The 18707-nt window shown below is 38.6% G+C and overlaps 1 long non-coding RNA gene across 1 annotated transcript in view; it reads right to left on the bottom strand.

Moving 5' to 3' along the window:
* Positions 1 to 1321: 1321 nt before the first annotated feature.
* LOC121659269 overlaps positions 1322 to 18707 on the bottom strand; it is a 28194-nt gene continuing 10808 nt past the window's right edge. Inside the window, exon 2 of the long non-coding RNA XR_006014243.1 lies at positions 1322 to 2084. This is a non-coding gene — a long non-coding RNA (uncharacterized LOC121659269). The remainder of the gene's footprint in view (positions 2085 to 18707) is intronic.

Below are 18707 nucleotides of genomic sequence, written 5' to 3'. Positions count from 1 at the left end.
ATAGAAGTGTCACTGATAAAGTTTCACGTTCAAATACCTTGACTGAGTAAATAGTCAGTTAGAGAAACCTTTGAAGGCCCAGGCCCATGAACTTTTCTACAAACCATGCTGGGAGAACTGGTTCATCAGAGAGGTGATCCAATGATACACAAGATTAGCAGGGATACTCTTCCAGGATGATCTTTAAGGTTCCTTCCAACCCAAGCTATTCTATGATTCCATGAAACTCAAACACAGCAGGACACACAAGATTCAGGCAGACTCACTCCTACCTTATGTGCGTGAATTTCTGCGAGTATCTCAGCCTTAGCTGCAGATTAGATGAGCTGTGAGGCATAAGGTGATGCTTCTGTTTCTGTGCAGCAGTGTTACCATATCAAAGGAAAAATTATAAAAGTTATGTAGTCAGCAATGCAGGTATTATATTGCCAGCAAAACTGATATGTTGGTTCTGCAAAATATCACAGTCATATTTCAACAGACCCATCCAGGTGATGAATACATGGTTATTGAATCATGTTTAGGTAAACACAGGTACATCTTAACACATTTAGATATCTTTAACCTAAATTTCTTTTTACCTTGCAGTGAGGATTAATCCCTGCCATTGGCATTAATCCACAAACACGAGTTTCTAAGAAATATTTTAAGACCTTTGTCAGCTAATGAAGCTGATTTGCTGTATGTTCTTCACACTCTATGATCTCTAGAAAGTGTTCTGTCTTTGGGAAAATATATGTCTGCTGTGGAAAAAAATTAAATTCTGTAAAAATTATACATTCTCTATATTAAAATATCTCAGAACACAACTTCTCACACAAAACTTGTCATTTGACAATTTCTGTCTCAATAATTCTGCTTGCTTGTGGAACCACAGGGGTCTGAGGGTCCATCCTGAATGCTTTGAAAGTGAAAATTACTCTCTTAATTTGGTCTGATAAAACAAGATACTTTGTTTTTACTTGAATTTCACAGTCCACAAAGTATTTGCAATAGTACACACCTGTAGTTGTGACTTCCAAAAGCATTGCTTTATGCACTTGTTCATCATCCAGTGAGAGTTTTACTGAGGCGATAATGGCAGCAGACTGAGAGCATCAACAAATGTTTCCCCCAACTTGTATTTCTTTTGAAAATCCCCAATACACACGTAACAGCAGCCTTCTAAAGAATTCTCAGATAACTTACTCTGCAATATTTATATCATTGAGTGATACCATTCCCCTGCATTTCTACCTCTAGCCAAATAAAAGAGCACACACTGTGCTTTAATCATGATGCCGGTTTTCTGTTTGAAACGAACATCTGTGAGCTTTGCACATCAAGGAAAAAAACAACACAAAAGTTTATTTATATATCAAGCTATGTACTTTACCCAGATGCATGTACAATTTCAAAAATCTCTCTTTCTAGTCAGATGGCCTTATTAAAACCATGGAACCCAAAGGCTGGGAAACCTGTTATCTCTATGGTATTGTAATCCACACTTCACAAAGGAAATGCTTTGAAGGAATGCCCTGTCTTGAAAAATTCTGCTACTAATTTTATCAAGTATACTCAGACCAAAAGTTTGCATTTTATATGAAATATACACTTCAGCGTCCAGTTCTGGCTCCCCAGTTCAAGAGAGATACAGTCTTACTGGACTTAGTCCAGTGAAAGGCCAGTAAGACTATTAAGGGACTGGAGCATCTCACCCGTGAGGAAAGGCTTAGAGCGCTGGGACTGTTCAGTATGGAGCAGAGAAAAATCAGGGGGATCCCATCCATGAATGTAAACATCTGATGGGAAGGAGCATGAAGTACAGTGGTACCCAGTGACAGGGCCAAAGGCAGCAGGCACAAATGGAAACCCAAGAGCTTCCCTCTGAACGTCAGGAAACACTCTTGTCACTGTGAGGATGACCAAGAACTGGTATAGGTTGGCTGGAGAAGTTGTGGTCTCCATCCTTGGAGATATTAAAAAACTCTCTGAACATGGTCATGGGCAGCTGACTCAATGTGTCCCCTGCCTGTGCAGGGGAGCTGGACCTGGGTATCTCCAGAGCTTCCTTCCGACTTCCACCAGTCCATGATTCTGTGATTCTGTAAAGAAAGCCAGGGAAAGTATGTAAGTGCATTTGTTCTTGTTAACCCGTATACTTTTTGTCTGGCTCTGTACATGAGCAGTTTGCTCAGGTAACAGTACTCCTTTTCTTAGTTCCAGAGAACTGGAACCTCTGCTCAGATCACCTCTGGCTCTGGCAACAATGCTGGTTTGATGGTCCCTCAGACAAGACCAATCATCATGGGCAATGATATCAGCTGTATCTGAGCCTTCAGAAAATATAGACATGTTTCTCTGCTGGCTGCCTTTGTGTCACTAGATCAATGTCCAATATTAGAATGAAAATACTGGTATTTCCATTTTACAAAATATTGAAAAAAAAGGAAAAAAAAAAGTGTATTGATTACTCACAGCCTTTTCCCTCAAGATTTCAAACAACTCTTCTAAAGTTGATATTCCACAGAATTGCAGTGGAAAGGGATTGATTCTCTTATTAATTAAAAGTCAGAGTGTTTCCAAGTAGCTTTTCCATGTTCAGATTTTCTTTTACTACTTCTGCTGCAGCTGCTTTCTGTGTCAATCTTCTTTCCTGTCTGAATCTGTCCACAGCCTGTACATTTTATTTAATACAAGTAATTTAATGTCTGTGTCCCATCTAAAAATCTAGCAGTAATGCATTGTTTATTTGTCTTGCTTTAGGCTTCATGGTAGTAGCAAAATTTATAAGCCGTGATTTATCACTGACAATTTTTTTTCCCCATTTTATAGCTATATTAGAAGCTAAAAACTCTGTTGCAAGCAAAAAATCCAAATGGATATTTTATTTTCTCAGTCCTACTGCTGTGGTATCACATATCAAAAGGCTTGGCAAAATTTGCTTGATTGGAGACATGTTATTGAAGGCCAAAAGTCAATGGACACATAATCAGGAATGCGTACTGGACATAAATGTTAGAAACAAACCAGAGTCCAAAAGGTAAGAAAGCTTTGAGGCTACCCTTTAAAGCTTTGCCCTCTCTACATAGGAGATACGAGTAGCTGGCTTTCCTTTATGTTTTAACTTTAATACTTGGCCGTCATTCATGAATCAGGAATCACTGTGACGTAGAAGTCTACAGCAGGGAGCATTTCCACACTGCCAATAGTTTGCAGAAATGCTTAGAGAAATACACAGTCTTGATAGCTCTGTTCTGAATGCACACTTCACAACATCACCCAGTTACCCTAAAGCACTTCAAGCAAGGCTTCAACATCTGTCTTGCTTTTTAAACACTAAGCATCTGAAGATCTGAATTGAAATAAACATATTTTATAATTTTTCTCTCTTGAGTTATATAGCAGAATCACATCTCAGATACCATGTTGATACTGTCTAGCCATCAACAGTTGTAAAATGAATATCCTTATGCCTCCCAGAATCTGAGTATCAGCATTAACTGTTTCATAGAAGCACTGAGATTCTCACAACAGTCTTGAACATCGCAGCAAAACTGAGACACACCTATGTTTAGGACATGGAGCAGCACGTATAAGGAACTATTAAATACTGGATATATCTTATGCTTAGTTTAACTTATATAAAAAATCCAATGCAGTTGAGAGATGCAAGGGGGTAATCAGCCTTGTTCTCTCAAGGCTACTCTAATCCCAGCCTGATACAAATGTAAGAAGACCAGAATGTTTTCTCTTGTCAGTAATTCATGCAATCACAGAAATTCATGTGATTCGTGAAAATAAACGGTTTTAAATTACAACATTGACATTTATTTTGCAGATATCATCACTGCTGATGAATTGAAATGCCTTTTCCTAGTGAAACCCATCAACAAGGTAACCATCTTGTAACCAAGGAAAAAATTCCTTTCATACATCTAGAGATGTGCCTTGGATATGACTTCATGAAGCCTAACTTCAGCATTGATACACCTACCCACTATGCTTGAGTAGGTAGTTCAACTAGATTCTTAGCACAGTTTTCAAAAAGTAACATCTCAGATATGAAATTGCAGATGTTGCACAAGGTATTAATTCTGAGAATGAAGTGTGGAAAATGAAGATATATTCTAGAGGTCTCATGCTGTTACTTCATTGTTGTCTATGTCAAGCATACAGTTGCATTTTGTATCTTAGGTTCATAGTGGAGAAGGATAAAAGGCATCTTTGGTGCTGGGATACTGAGAACAGGCAGGTAGCTTGTTCTATCTCACCTGCCTGAGACACAGGCACAATAGATCAGAATGTAAAATGTAATCCAGTTTGGATTATTTTTGATAGAAGTAAGGAAGGATCTGTAACAGATTTTTCTTCTTTGATCCGTGAACCATAATTCTGGTGTCGCCTCTCTCTGCTTTCTTCCCACTCTACACTGCTCTGGTGTAGCCATACCTCAAGTACTGTAAGTTTTGGTTCTTCAATATAAGGAGAACATAAAACTATTTGAGTGTTTCCAGAGGAGGGCAACAAAGATGGTGAAATATCTTGAGGACAAACTTATGAGGAATGACTGAGGTACTTTGGCTTATTCAGCCTGGAGAAGAGAAGGTTGAGGGGCGACCTGATTGCAGTCACTAACTTTCTCAAGGTGGAAAAGTGGAGCTGAGGAGTGTTGAGCTCCTATCTCGGGTGACCAGAGACAGGACAAGAGGAAATGGAATTAAGTTTCATCAGGGCAAGTTCAGGCTTGCCATTAGGTTCTTCACTGAAAGGATGGTTGGTTTCTGGAACAGGTTCCCCAGGGAAGTCGTCACAGCACCACTCTTGTCAGAGTTCAGTGAGTGTCTGGACAACGCTCTTAGTCATAGGGTTTGGTTTTAGGTAAGAAGCAAGGAGTTAGACTTGATGATCCTTATGGGTCCCTTCTAATTAGAGATATTCTGTGATTCTAGATCTTTCTAGATCTGTACTGCAAGCGTTACAGCCTTTCTGCAACACTGGGGACTGATTTGGGAAAAACAACATGATGATACTTCTTAATCTCTGTTTAATCTTCATAAAATTAACTGATGGTGTTTCAGGCTGCAGTGCAATGAATGCAATCTGACCACTGTGTTTCATTTACATTGGAGGGATGTTCCCCTGAGCTTAAGGTCTCCTTGGGTCAGTAGACATTGTCCTAAGACAGGGCCAGAGGAGTGAATAAAGCTCCAGTCAAGCTTCTGGAAGTTCAGGGCTCTGTCAGTTTCTCCGGTCAGTGAATAAACTGCAGTTTCTCTTCCATCTCTTTTAGTATTCAATGAACTTCACACTGATAGTTATTAACTTCTGGATAAATGTCAGATGTTTTCATGGATGACTTTATTCACAAGTGACTGTAGAAACTGTCATGACAAAATAATATTATCAATTTTCCAGTCCTAGCTGATGAATTTGATTAATTCTTCAGCATGAAAGTTTATTGAGCACTGATTCAGAACTGAAGGTAAAGAATACCAGAATTTGTCTGTCCTTTAATGTCAACTCCTGTCCGTAAATCAGCTCCTTGTAAAACTGTGTGGATATTTATTTCTTTTGGTTTGGCTGTTTTCAACTCTTTTTTTTTGTAGTGCTAGATAATCTATGTTAAATTTATCCTGGATAGAAAATAAATTTTCCTGGGTTGGTAGGGATAATACGAAGCATTACTTCAAATTGACCTTCAGTTTGTGATGGATGCGGTTCGTGGTTGAACGTTTTATTTACCATCTTTCATGATACTTCCCAGACAGAGCTAGGTTTGCTGGCTTGTTAGTAAGTGGGACTAGAAAAGAGATTGTTTTTGGTGAATGCAAGTAATTCAGAGCTTTTAGTCTTTTAGAACATTTGGAATCTGGATCATCCCTCTTGTAGTATTATTTGCCTACTTTTTTCTTCTTAATGTTTTGTTACACAAATGCTAACAACTTTAATGATAATGGACCTCAGCAAGAATACTCTGCTTTTCTGATGCAGTGGAGGACCTGTTCATCTTCTTCACTGAAGCATTTCACATTTGTGCATTGTCAGGTAGCATATTACATTTAATCAGCACTTTGCAAGATCCTTGTCCTTTCAAGTACTTTTTTCTTATGACAGATGATGCTTTCTGCCTCATTTGTTATAGATCCACTTGGAATTTCTTGGTGAATTTCTAAAAGTTGTTTTTCTTTTCAGTGTCATTGCTGTTTCACATCTTTGACATAAAACCATCCAACAGCTTCTACTATAAACATTCTATAGCATTTCCAGTGTTACTGGATCTATAGCTTCTCACACATAGTCACAAACAATCTTCATTCTTTAGCCTGACAAATTCAGTATTTTTACTTTAAGCCTGAAATAAAAAATGAAGATATTGTAAAGCAGACCAAGAAAAAAAGTAAAGAAACCCACCAACACCATGTGAATGAGAGCAGTGGTAGCAGATATGCAAATGAAAATGGTACTCTGGGATACAATTTTCATTTTAGAGAATGTATTTTTAAAACTACTTAAGTAGAAGGGTAATTGCATAAAACATATAGTAGATATACAGATAAACTGGTATCATACAAATTCTGCTACTTCTAATGGTCTCATTTATTTCCTCATCTTTTGGACTAAATTACTTAGTTGACCTTTATAACAGACGAAATTCAAAAGAGAGAATGCATTGTGAAGCAGCAAAGAATAGGCATATCAGCTGAAATTTCAAAACCTGTGTACAATATATCATAATGAGTCATCAATTCTACACCAAGAATGGGAAGAAATACACAGTTGTTTTTCCATTAGTTCCCATCTAAAAAATAATTTTAAAATCCAACATATAAAAATTTACCGGTGTATCAGGAACACAGACAAAGAGTTTATACAGATAGTTACTTCTCTTCATTTCCATTTTATAGTACTTCAGTTCTGATGCATCTTTGTAACTTAGAAGGCCAAAATTACGTAGAAAACAAAGCCTGATGACATAGTCAAATCAAACTTGTAATCAGGAAATAAACATACAAAACCAAATCCCTTGAATCAGAGGATCTTGATGGCCAAAAAAGACCAAGCCTTGACCTCATCACGTGGCATTTGGAGTAATTCTTTAGGCAGAATAAGCCTAAATGTAATCCAGCATACAATAATTTGATCAGGTTTCTTCATCCCCAATAAATACCGCTCTCCACCAAAATTTCAGTTTTAAACAACTCCCCAGAATTTGGGAACTTGTCAATAAGGCATTGGTCCCGTCCTCAGGATTTACTTCATGCTTGACTATGTACCAGTAGCCAGAATTACATACAAGTTGATTCTAAAATGAATTTGTGTGAAAGAGCTTTGTGGAGGCCAGAAATGGTGACAGGCTCAAGTTAGGGAAGCCTGGCTAGTTACAAAGCAGCAGTTTCCCCTTTTCTGCAGAAAAGCTGTGATTGTATTTGCCAATTCTGGACAATTTACTCTTCTGTCATTGAACTTGTAACAGAGACGAGATAATTACCAGAAGAGTTCAGAGGAAATGATTTTCAGGCTTTAACTTCACATTTATCCTGAGGCTGGTATTTAATGGAAAGAAGTAGGGGAGACTGTAATTAATGCAAGGTGGTAGGAAGCCTGATCTCATTTTAATGAAAGATACAATTGGAAAAAGTAAGGGATGCAAGAAAAAATGGGAAGACCCTCTCAGACAAACAACAGCTAGAATGTGACTTCTTTAGCCTTAAAGCAAGTCTGAGAGTAGGACAAATCCATACACAACTTACTGCTTTGTCTAGACGTATTGGGAGAGTATCACGACTGAGGGAGAAATGGTTATCTAAACAAAGGAAATACTGGTGCAAGAACAAGGCATATAAACCATATACTTGGACTGAAAATGAAAAAGGTATATTCTTAGCCACTAGAGGGGTGAGATTATGGAATTGCCTTCCAGTAGAAATAATATGATAAACTGCTGTACATTTATTGTGATAACTAGATAGGTAGATTCTGCTTGATCTCATTAGCAGCATTGCTCAGCCTTCCATCAAACTGCAACAAAACAAGACTTGGCAACAGGCTTCCCCCTAAAAAATCCCTACTTTGATTTGCCTAAACAGGGCTGGTTGAAAAACTAAATTTTCTACCAAGTCAATATGTCATGTATTGGATTGTTTTTATTGCAAAACCAGAACAGTCAGAAATAATGAAGGTCTCAGTAACATTGAATTTATTTATGGTTTCTGATGGACATGTGCAAGCAATTGTCAAAGAACTCTCTTGATCTAAACTCCTAAGAACACCAGAATGAAAAAAATATTATAAATGTTCTGCTGTTTGTAACTGGAGTGTAAGCTGAAGCTGTGACTCTTGAATTTTCAATCCAGCACAAAAGAGAGCTGCAGAAAGAAGATATAGATTGAAATATAGAAAATATTAGAATTTAGTAGTTCTGTAGCTCTTACTGTATTTATCCACTTACAAACAAGAAATACTAAGAGTGAACAATTTTCCAAAATACATCATTTTACCTTTTTATGTTGGGGAGAAAGTAGAGAGGAGTTCACCTCTCTAAGGCTGGTTACTACCCTTAATATAAAGATATCTCAATCATACCTTCTACAGGAGCTTATGTAAGAGCACAATTGCACTACACTCTCTATATTATTTTTATGCCTGTGGGGAGACAAACTGTGATGCTGGAACAATAAATGTCACTAACTGTCCAGAACACTCACATTCCTACTGGCCTCTTAACTATAAATTGCAGCAACATCCTAACTGGGCTTCACTGCATTGTGACGCTGAAAATTTCTGCTGAAAATTTTCCCAAACAGAAACCTCAGAAATAGGCAATAGCTGCATGAACTAACAAGGCAAGGAAAATCTTTCCCTTTTCCAAGCTTTTACTCCTGTTCATTTTCCTTTCACTGCAGTTAGTATGAAATTTCAAGGTGTGCTACTTCCTCCTGAATGTGGGAAAGGGGTTCCTCTGCCTGGGCAGGACAGCAGGCCATGCTCTCTTAGTCTGCAACAGCGAGTACTTGCAAAACTGAGTATCTAGGAAGCGGGTTATAGTGTAATAGTGTAATAAAGAGATTTTTAAATTCTCCATCCTGTGTGATGGGAGGAGGTTAAAAACTGATATATTGATATCAATAGACTCATAAATTCATTTAGGCTGGAAAAGATGATCAAATTCAGTCATTAACCTAGCACTGTCAAGTCCACCAAGAAAACATGTCCCTTAGTATTCTTTAAATACTTCCAGAGATCACTTCCCTGGGCAGCCTGTTCCAATTCTTGACAACCATTTTGGTGAAGACATTTTTCCTAATATCCGGTCTAAACCTCTCCTGGTGCCACATGAGGCCATTCTTTTTTATCCCATCACTTGTGACCTGGGAAAAGAGAACAACACTCACCTCACTACCACGTCCTTTCAGGTAGTTGTAGAGAGACATTAGGTCCTCATTGAGCCTCCTCTGCGCTAAACAACCCCCGCTCCCTCAGCTGCTCTTTATAATGCTTGTTCTCTAGACCCCTCACCATCTCTCCTGCTCTTCTGTGGACATCATGTAATACAGGAGAGATGGTACTACAAGAGAAAGGTGACTTGCATGGCAAGTCCTGCTGGAACATTCAAGTCTGTACTGTTTAATAAAGTTACCTCTAGGTAACCTACCTGTTCAATGTCTTCTGTGCAATGCATTAACAACTAAGGCAATGTCCTTCCTTGCTCCAATGTTTCAAACAGCCATCTGCCCTGATTTTGATCTACTAAATTGTATCTGCAAACAGTTTATTTGCAATTCTAGTAAAAACCTTGTTATATTTTTCTCTTCACGCTGATTTTGTGAGAAGGCTTTTTATTATCCTTCTAATGCTTCTCATTGAATCGAAGCTCAAAAATCTTCTTTATTTTATTATGAGGCACAATGTGCTCTGCAGCATTCCAGTTAAAATGATTATAATAAGAAGGGTTAGTACTAAAGGAACTATGTTGCAAGTGTTGTGTGACATTAAAGGTAAATCACACATGGTAAAAGATCACTGAAACATTGGATCACAATGATGTTAAATGGCCCAGGACAACTTCTTCCAGTGAGTATTTATGCATTATAGCATAAAATCCAAATAATCTCATCATATCCTCACTGATCTGTCAAGCTTGTAGCCAGAACTAGGGACTCTTGCTCCTATGTTCTTGCATGGGATGCTGTGAACAAGACACTGATATGAAAAGTATAGAGAGCACAAGGATGATGCTAGTTTGATAGGGATGCTGACAAAAGTAGGAATTTTGAGAATGATCATACATATATTGAGTAAGAGTCAACAAAAATGAGTCCTTTGGGGAAAGGGTAAACATGGATGGGCTGTTTGGAAGGGGAATAGCATAGAAAAGGAAGAGAACTTGGAGTCAGGGCTATCTGAGTAGAGAGATCTAGGCTCAGTCTGGTAGAACATTTATTATGGTTCCTGTGGAGATGTGATGTCAGTTTTTTCACTTGCATGATGTATGCTGGCTTGTGGAAAGCTTGCTTTTGATGAGAAGTTTGATAAGCTTTGGAAGATTACTTGAAAGCTCAGGAGTGTAGTGAGCGTGACAGAGGCAGAAGATATTCTGGATGAGTTGTCTTCCAGAATAGGTTTTACATATTTAATGATTTGATTACACAGAGTGCAGCATAGAAAAACCTCAAGTCTAGTGCATACTTCAATTTAAAACCCAATATATATTGAAATTTGCTTAGCAAAATGTTTGGTCTATTTGGAAGTGTCGGTTGCGGGGGGGTCTGTTGTAGCAAGTCATGACAATATTCAGGTCTGATTTATTTGCTTAGAAGAGTACCCATTTTTGGTGAGTGTCATCTTTAGAATGATGAAGGAGGTCTTGTGAGTGCTCTTTGCAGATCAAATACACTGGAGTATCTGTAAATCATTACCTTTGTGGAGCAAGTTTTCTTGAGGTAAGTATGCTGATCTTTGGTTATCCTATTTAATAATGCATAGCAGCAACACAGATCACTGCGTTCTTGCTCACAACAAACACCTAAACAAGTATACTCCAGACTTTCATTTAGTGCACAAAATGGCATCCCTGAAATTGCTTGGATTAAACAACACACCCACTGTGTACTAAAAAGAATTCACACATGCCATTGATTCAGGACATAAAAATACAGCTACCACTGGGAGAAACTTTTCCACAGGCCAGCTACTTCATCTTTGACAATTCAGTCCTGATACTCAGAGGAAACTTATAAAATACTTTCAAAAGACAAATCTGGGAACTAAAACTCATAATTCTACCAGATGCTTAAAGTCATAGACACAACATAGACCCAAAGAAATATTGTTTTATTTATGCAATAAATAAAATTTCTTCCTTCTCTTCTGATCCTGATGTAATTTCTCAATGTTTTTCATGATTTAGGTGGTATTTCTTGCTCTTTTCCTAGACTGGGATCTAATGATCCTATCACCTATTCTCATGCAAGCTGCATGCTCTGCTCCACTTGTGCTTATTAGACAATGGAAGCTCTTGCTTCCCATCTGGAGGAAAGGCTCAGGCTTTTTGCAAGCTCTGTCAGCTGGTCTAATAAAAGGTATTATTTCTTTAGTGCAAACTAGTCTCATTCACATGTTTGGACAATTGTGGCTGTAGCAGCTTACTTTTTTATTGCCTATTATTAAATCTTGACAATCTTCATATACACTAAATATCCCCATGACCCAATTCATTATCCTGATAATTAGATTGCGAATGAATACATAACAACATTCTCATCCTCAGAATACTATAATCTTTTCATGTTTTTATTTTTTCCTGGTTTGTTCCTTGCTCTGGAAACACCTTTCAATTTCTTATCATGAAATAGCTGTAACAAGAATTCAAGCTAGCAAAGCCCATGAGCCTGGTCATGGCAGTGTCTTCCAGAAGCTCTGAGCTTTGCTGATGTCTGATTTAGTGCTGTGCCTTTTAAAGTTGCTTAGAAACCACATCTTTGAAATTTTTTGTACCAAAAAATACAGTACTCTGCCAGCAAGCCTGCCAGCTTATCATTGACATGAACATACCTAAGAGTAGTTAGAGTCTTCTTTTTTCACTCTAAACATGCAAAAATAGGTTAGCATTTTTCCTTCCTTGATTGTTGCTCTGAATCCCAGACCACTTAATTTATCATTAGTTCCTATTTTCCTGAAATCTCTGTACGGGGAGAGGCCAAAATAATAAAGTCTTCACTGGTTCAGAAATCTTTGGACAGAGAGATCATTGCAAAATTCTTACAAGGACCTTTTAGTACAAGCACCTCTGCAAAGACCCGCACTGAAGGACAGATTGCCTAGGACAGAACTGCTCAGAGATTTAATGGTTTTTACAGTGGCTGCCAGCTTAATGAAGAGATGCTGATTGATAAACGTCTGCCAAGAAAAGCTTGTGAGATAGAAACACAGCTCTGTGAACCTCCAAAAACATTAAGCCAGCAAATGCAAAGCGTGTCTGTATTTCATAGTCAGGGGGCATTTTTCAAAGGGAATATTGGATGGAATATTAGTGCTTTGCATCACTGGTGCTGTCAGCCAAGATGATTAGCACTTTGATCTGTATGCAATTATGACTACACATCTAATCAAGGGGATTTTTGTGCAGTAAGTGTGTTGAAAGTTGATTCTTTCTGTATGCGTATAGAATGGAAGGTCCTTTTACTAAATCTCTCGTATATTAGGGCTTTACCTAATGATGGTAGCTGTTACATAACTCACTCTGAAGTGTGAAATACAAAGAATGTTATGCCAAGACACAGCATAAGGGTAACACAACCTTTCTTGTCATAACTCAGGAGAGATGCTGGAGCTGGGAAGTCAGCCTGATGTGCGAGCACAAGAAAGAAAAGGTAATGGGAAATAGTAGTGGGCAACTCTATTCTGAGAGATGCAGAGGAGCCATTTACTGACCTGGCGTGCCCCCTAGAGAGGAGTGCTGCTTACCAGGGGCTCGTGTCAGGGTTGTCACTGAGAGTGAGATCTCATACCATCCACTGATTATTATGTGCTGCTGTTTCATGTGGGCACCAGAGATACTGCCAGGAGCACTCTGACAAGTATCAAGAATTACAGAGTCCTGAGAGCAGCAGTAAGGGAGTCTGGAACACAGGTAGGTTTTACATCAACCCTCCCAGTCAAAGGGAAATGTGTTTGAGAGGACCAGTCCAATCTGGCAGATCAAGAAATGGTTACAGGACTGGTGCCACAGCCAGGGTCTCAGCTGCTTAGTCTTTGAGACTCGTTTTGAGAAACCTGTTCTATGTGGGGCTGATGGGGTCCATCTGTCAGAGAGGACAAAGTGTTTTCTTCAGTCACAGACTTGCCAAGCTGGTCAAGAGGGCTTAAAACTAAAGTTACCAAGGGAGCAGAACCTCAGTCCATCCCAAACCCAACAGTTTGATGGTTTGATGCCAGGGCCAGCAATAGATGCCTAGAGCCTGGAGAGAGATCACAGGTCAGCAGGAGAGCACCTGAAGAGTAGTACAGGAATTCACAGAATCACAAAATATTTGGAGTTGTAAGACATATGTAAGGCTGGAGTCCAACTCCTAAGTGAATTGCCTGTAGGGGGATCAAACCCAGGCCCTTGGAATTACTAGCACTGTGCTCTAACCAAGTGAGATAATCTCAGGGTCATTCCAACCACTGCAGCCACTAATTCAGCTTCACTGGGGTCCTCTGTGCAAGCACACACAGCGTGGGGAATAAACAACAGGAGTTACAGACATGTACATGCCTGCAGGGCTGTGATCCTACCGGCTTCAGGGAGATGTGGTGCCATGGCTGCTATGACTGGAGTGCTAAAATAGAAGGATACAGGCTCTTTAGGAAGGACAGAAGGGGAGACGAGGAGGGGGTGTTTCCCTTTATGTCGTTGACAAGCTGGAATGTGTGGAGCTTCACCTGGGGATGGGTGAGGAGCTGACGGAGAGCTGTTGGCCAGGATTAAAGGGAGGGCAGGGACAGGTGACATCATAGTGGGGTTCTGCTACAGGCTGCCTGACCAGAAAAACTGAGTGTATGAGGCCCTCTATGGGCAGACAGGAGCCCTGTCCTCGTGTTCTCAGGTCCTGATCCTCATGGGGAACTTCAACCACCCCATCTGTGTTGGAGGGACAACACAGAAAGGCATAAACAGGACTTTTGAGTCTTTGAGTACTTTTGACTTGTACCTTTTTGTCTGGAAATAGATTAGTCATGAGCAGCCTTACTCCCCAAGTCAGAAGCCACTTAAAGATCCTTCTTGCTGCTTGCCAAAGGGTTTCGATTATTGCCTGCCAGAAGACATAATTCTCTAGTGAGATGGCATTTAGTGTCACCACTCCCCCAAACAGCCCTTTCACTGGGATGGAAAGCACATGCCTCCGTTCCTGAGAACTCTGTAATTCTAATTCAGAAACACACTTGATGACAGTTGTCAGCTCATCCCATGTAAAGGCTGACTGTTGCCCTCCATTTGTGAGTTCACTCAGTGATAATGATTGTTAGGAAAAAAGTAAGCTAATTCTCTCTACCAAGATAACTAAAAATTAAATAATAATAATGGAATTAAATTTATTTTACTAAATATTGAACTACAATTAACCGCCCCAAGAAATTGCAATGGGAAGATGTTTCATTAAATGTTGTTTCTGTCCCGATACCAGCTCTCTTCAGTTGTTAGCTTAGTATCTTTCTATGGTGGTGTTTTTGAACTTTTTAAAGCAAGGACAGTGAATGCTAGCCAGATTCCTCTGCTTTCTAAGCACTTTCCCACAGAGAATGCATCTTAAAGAACTGGTCAGAGGTTCTCTCAGCTTGTCAGAGTAGGGGAAGTAATCTTAGCAGATTCTCTCCAATGCTACTTTCTGGATATGAACCTTCTGTAAAGAATAAGTTCTGTTGTAAGTGCATTAAAAATTTAGGTAGGTCAAAGGCTCTGGAAACATAGCCAATGCAACACTGGGACTGGGCTATGAGGAAGTGTTCTCTGAAGGCAGAATTTTTCTATTATACAAAATTATACTGGAGATAGTGCATCTTCAACACCCTGAGATGCCTTTCTCTTCCAATTGCTGAAACTTGAATGAAACAATCTTTTCAGCACTGGACTTTTCTTTCTCTATCTAGGATGAAGACATAATGACCAACAAGCAGAGAGTGATGAAATGAAACCTGACACATAATATTCTGCAAGAGAACAAGGTGTTTAAGGGTGCAATATCTACTGAATTTGTATTATTTGAGTGATCCACCAGCAATAACTCTTAGTATTTGTAAGACTGGTCCTCCTCTGGAGATCTCCAAGGAGAATGAGCCAGAATACTGTTACTTGGTTTTAGCAGTGAGAATAATTACTCTTGGAAAGGTGAAGTGCAGTTGTATAATATCACAGATAACGGAAGAGCCTGGTCTGCTGATTCACATGTGCTTTTATGGAAAACTGTCAGCAGGCAGCCCGAGAAAAACTTCTGTGGCACATATAAGGTGTAAGAAAATTAATATAAAGCTCAAGAACAAAGGATATAACAGAAAGCTTTTCCTTAGCAACCTGGTCAAGTGAAGCTGTCCTGATTTAAGCTAATGATGCCCAGCTCACATCTATGCTTTTTATAGTCTCCTTCCATGCTAAAACTATATTTTGAAGTCTGTGCTGGAAGTATGTTAAGAGACCATGCTTTCTCTTGTTTAAAATTTATATCTTAACTTAACCTGTACTAGTTAATCCATGCAGGCATAAAGTGTGTAAAACTAGCAAGGTAAGGCAATGTACTGGGTTCCTGTATTTCATATCTGATGCTTTTAAGTATTATCTATTTAATGAATATTTGATATAGGAAAGACTGCTTGAATGTGTAGTCCGCATCTGCACCTCAGGTGGAATGATGTGTATTACATTCTTATCAGTGTTTTGTCCAGTCTAGCTTCTGTACTGTGAGAAGGCAAGCATTGTAGCTAGCTAGGGTACACTTAGAGCCCTGATGAGAGTGACTGTGGATGCTCCTGGCTGCGGAGGTGGAAGAAACAAGAAAACCCCTGTACGCTGGTTTTATCCACCTTCTCCAACTTACTGTGCTTGCCTGGGATTATGGACTCAACCACGAAACTAAAAGAATCTCAGCTCGTAATCCTTATCGCTTTGCCCATTTATGCAAAGACAGATCAAAGCAAAGTTGCTAATATTCAGATTTCTTCTGAGTCCTATGCCACTGGAAAAAAAAAATACCTGAGACTAAAAAGGTGACTAATCTAACCTCGGTGGTTAATGACTAATGACTTAGCACTTGTCTGACTGGGAAACAGCTATAAACTTCTCTATAAGTATTTCTCCATATGAATGGAATTTGGTAAAATTGACAAAGATGTCCAAAGAGGCTTTGTTTTGTTTTGTTTTTGTTTGTATTTCTGTTGAAATGAAAGAAACCAAGAAAATTCTTTTCTAAAAGAGTTAAAGATATAAAATACAAACACCTATTGACAGAAGATGTACCATTCCTGTGTTTCTGACAAGGGAATGTCATTGCCACTGGCCTGGCTGTGAAATAGACGGAGGGCAAAACTACCATAGCCTCTGACAAAACTTTCAGGTGGTTCCCTTCCTTTTTAAGCACCTAGATGAAATAGTGTGGAAGTGTGCAATATCCAGCAACATTGAAAGCATTTCTACAATGGCTGCTACTGCCTAACCACTTCCAAAAGTGTATTCATAAATTTAGAAGGATTCGTGGAAAGGAGAAAAAACTAAATTTTAGCTTTGAAAACATGGAAAAATGCACAAATGAGCTCTGACTGCTGATGAGATTACATCAATCACATAAAAATACACAGCTATCTCTGAGAAAAAGCATTATAAATGTAAGGAAGGTATAGCAATAATTCTCATGGATTCAGCAGAAGGTGAATATTTTGAAAACATTACCCGAAATCCTGGATGCCTTCCTCTTGTGGCTGAAGTAGCTTCAGCTGAGGGTAGCAAATACATGACAGAAACAAACCTCCATCATTAATTTCAGGTCCCATTTATGTTAATCTATATGAGTAATTATAGTTTAATGAAGCTGAATTGTAGTCATCTAGGTTTGAATTGTGTTAATATACCTTTTCATATGACATATTGTCTATAAATTACATTCAGAGTGTACCTGTATTTTACAAAAAAATACCGTTAATGATCACTTCACCTTGATAGTTTTATAAATCCCCTTGGTATTGTGGTTCCCAGTTTGTTTTATAGGCTTGAGATTTATCCTTGGGCCTTGTGGAAATAGATGAAGTATAGGCTCTCCAGTCTGAAGAAGCCTTTATGAATTTTCTGTGTCTAGCAGTATGGATAGGTATATAGTTATGATCATTAGATCTATTGAATCTGAGCTCACATGTAACAGACACATTTAGATTGTCCTTGATTTAATTATGTACAAACTAGGACACAGGATTCAGAAAAAGTGACGAGTTCAATCTAAAACTAAAGTTTGTTATTCATTAAAATGGTGTACAGACACTGTCCTGTAATAACAATATTCCTTGACAGAAGAAATTACTGATGACTTCATTTCATCTATCAGGAGAAAAAAAATCACTGTTTTCCATAATCTCAGTTTCACAAAAATTTTCTTGAATAAATGTCAGCACCAGTTTGAGGTGACATTTCCTCTCTCATTCAGACACTTCCCATCGTTTCTCAGTGCTGTTGTAAACCCTGAGAAACAGTGCTGCCAATCCATTTGAAAAAAATAGATACCTACACAACTAGACAGGTACAATTGCCAGCTGTGATGCTGTTTCATATCATATATCTATCACCCTCGAGAAAGAAAATTAAATATTCTTGGCTCAACCTCACTAGTTGTATTATTGGGAGGTGAAAACCAAGATTTAGTCGTGGGCTTTTGTTTTGGTTTATTTTTAAGAAGCTGCACAGAAGCTGTCTAACCCACAATTGATGGTAACCCTCCATCAACTGGAGCTACAATTTGCCCAAGAAATAAAACACCAAAATAATACAGCAAAGTTGATGGAGACCCTCCGTTAAGCTCCTAATATACAAGAAATTATTATTTAAGTAGCTCTCACAGAATTGGGACCTAAAACAATTCACCTGAAGAAATTATCAAAGTGAGGAATTTGTGTAAAAAACATGGCTAGTGTCTAAGAGTCCTGGGAGATTTAAAGTTTGTGCAAAGCTGTCAGCAAGAAGGTATTGAGGCAATAAGGAAAAAAAAAGGCAAAAAAAGAAGAAAAAAACCCAAACAACCCCCATGTAAATCTTCAGACTTCAAGTTAGGGTAAGTCTGCAGCCTTTTACTCAATGATATGATTAGAAATTTTCTTAAAATTTTGAAGGAACATTCTCCTCTGTCTCCATTGTAAACACACGACTTTAAAAGCAAGTTGGTATTTCAGGAAGGTGAAATAGGACATATAAATTAAACTACTGTTAGATTTTGTCCCTGGTTCGGGGCTGTGCTTAGCATATCTATAAAATGGCTGGCCTTAAACTGAAGCACACCATTCTGAAGGACAGCAGCTCTGTGTTGACATTTTATGGAGAAGGCAGGTGAAAAACATCAATTGACAAGGCTAAAGTATGGGCTGTCGATGTATTTTCCAGCCAGTTTTGAGGGAATTTCTGTCTAAGTTAGCATCTATCATATAAAAGTCAGCAAATTTTATGATTCTACTCTTGTGTGAAAGTCTGAGTCAACTAACAACACCTACAAGTGGCT

The sequence above is a fragment of the Corvus kubaryi genome, unplaced genomic scaffold, assembly GCF_017639235.1.
Source record: "Corvus kubaryi isolate FWS band 111438036 unplaced genomic scaffold, C.kubaryi_AGA036_p1.0 split3-73, whole genome shotgun sequence".
Taxonomy (NCBI): Eukaryota; Metazoa; Chordata; class Aves; order Passeriformes; family Corvidae; genus Corvus; species Corvus kubaryi.
Note: the sequence above shows the minus strand (reverse complement) of the source record. Positions and strands in the feature narration are given on the sequence as shown.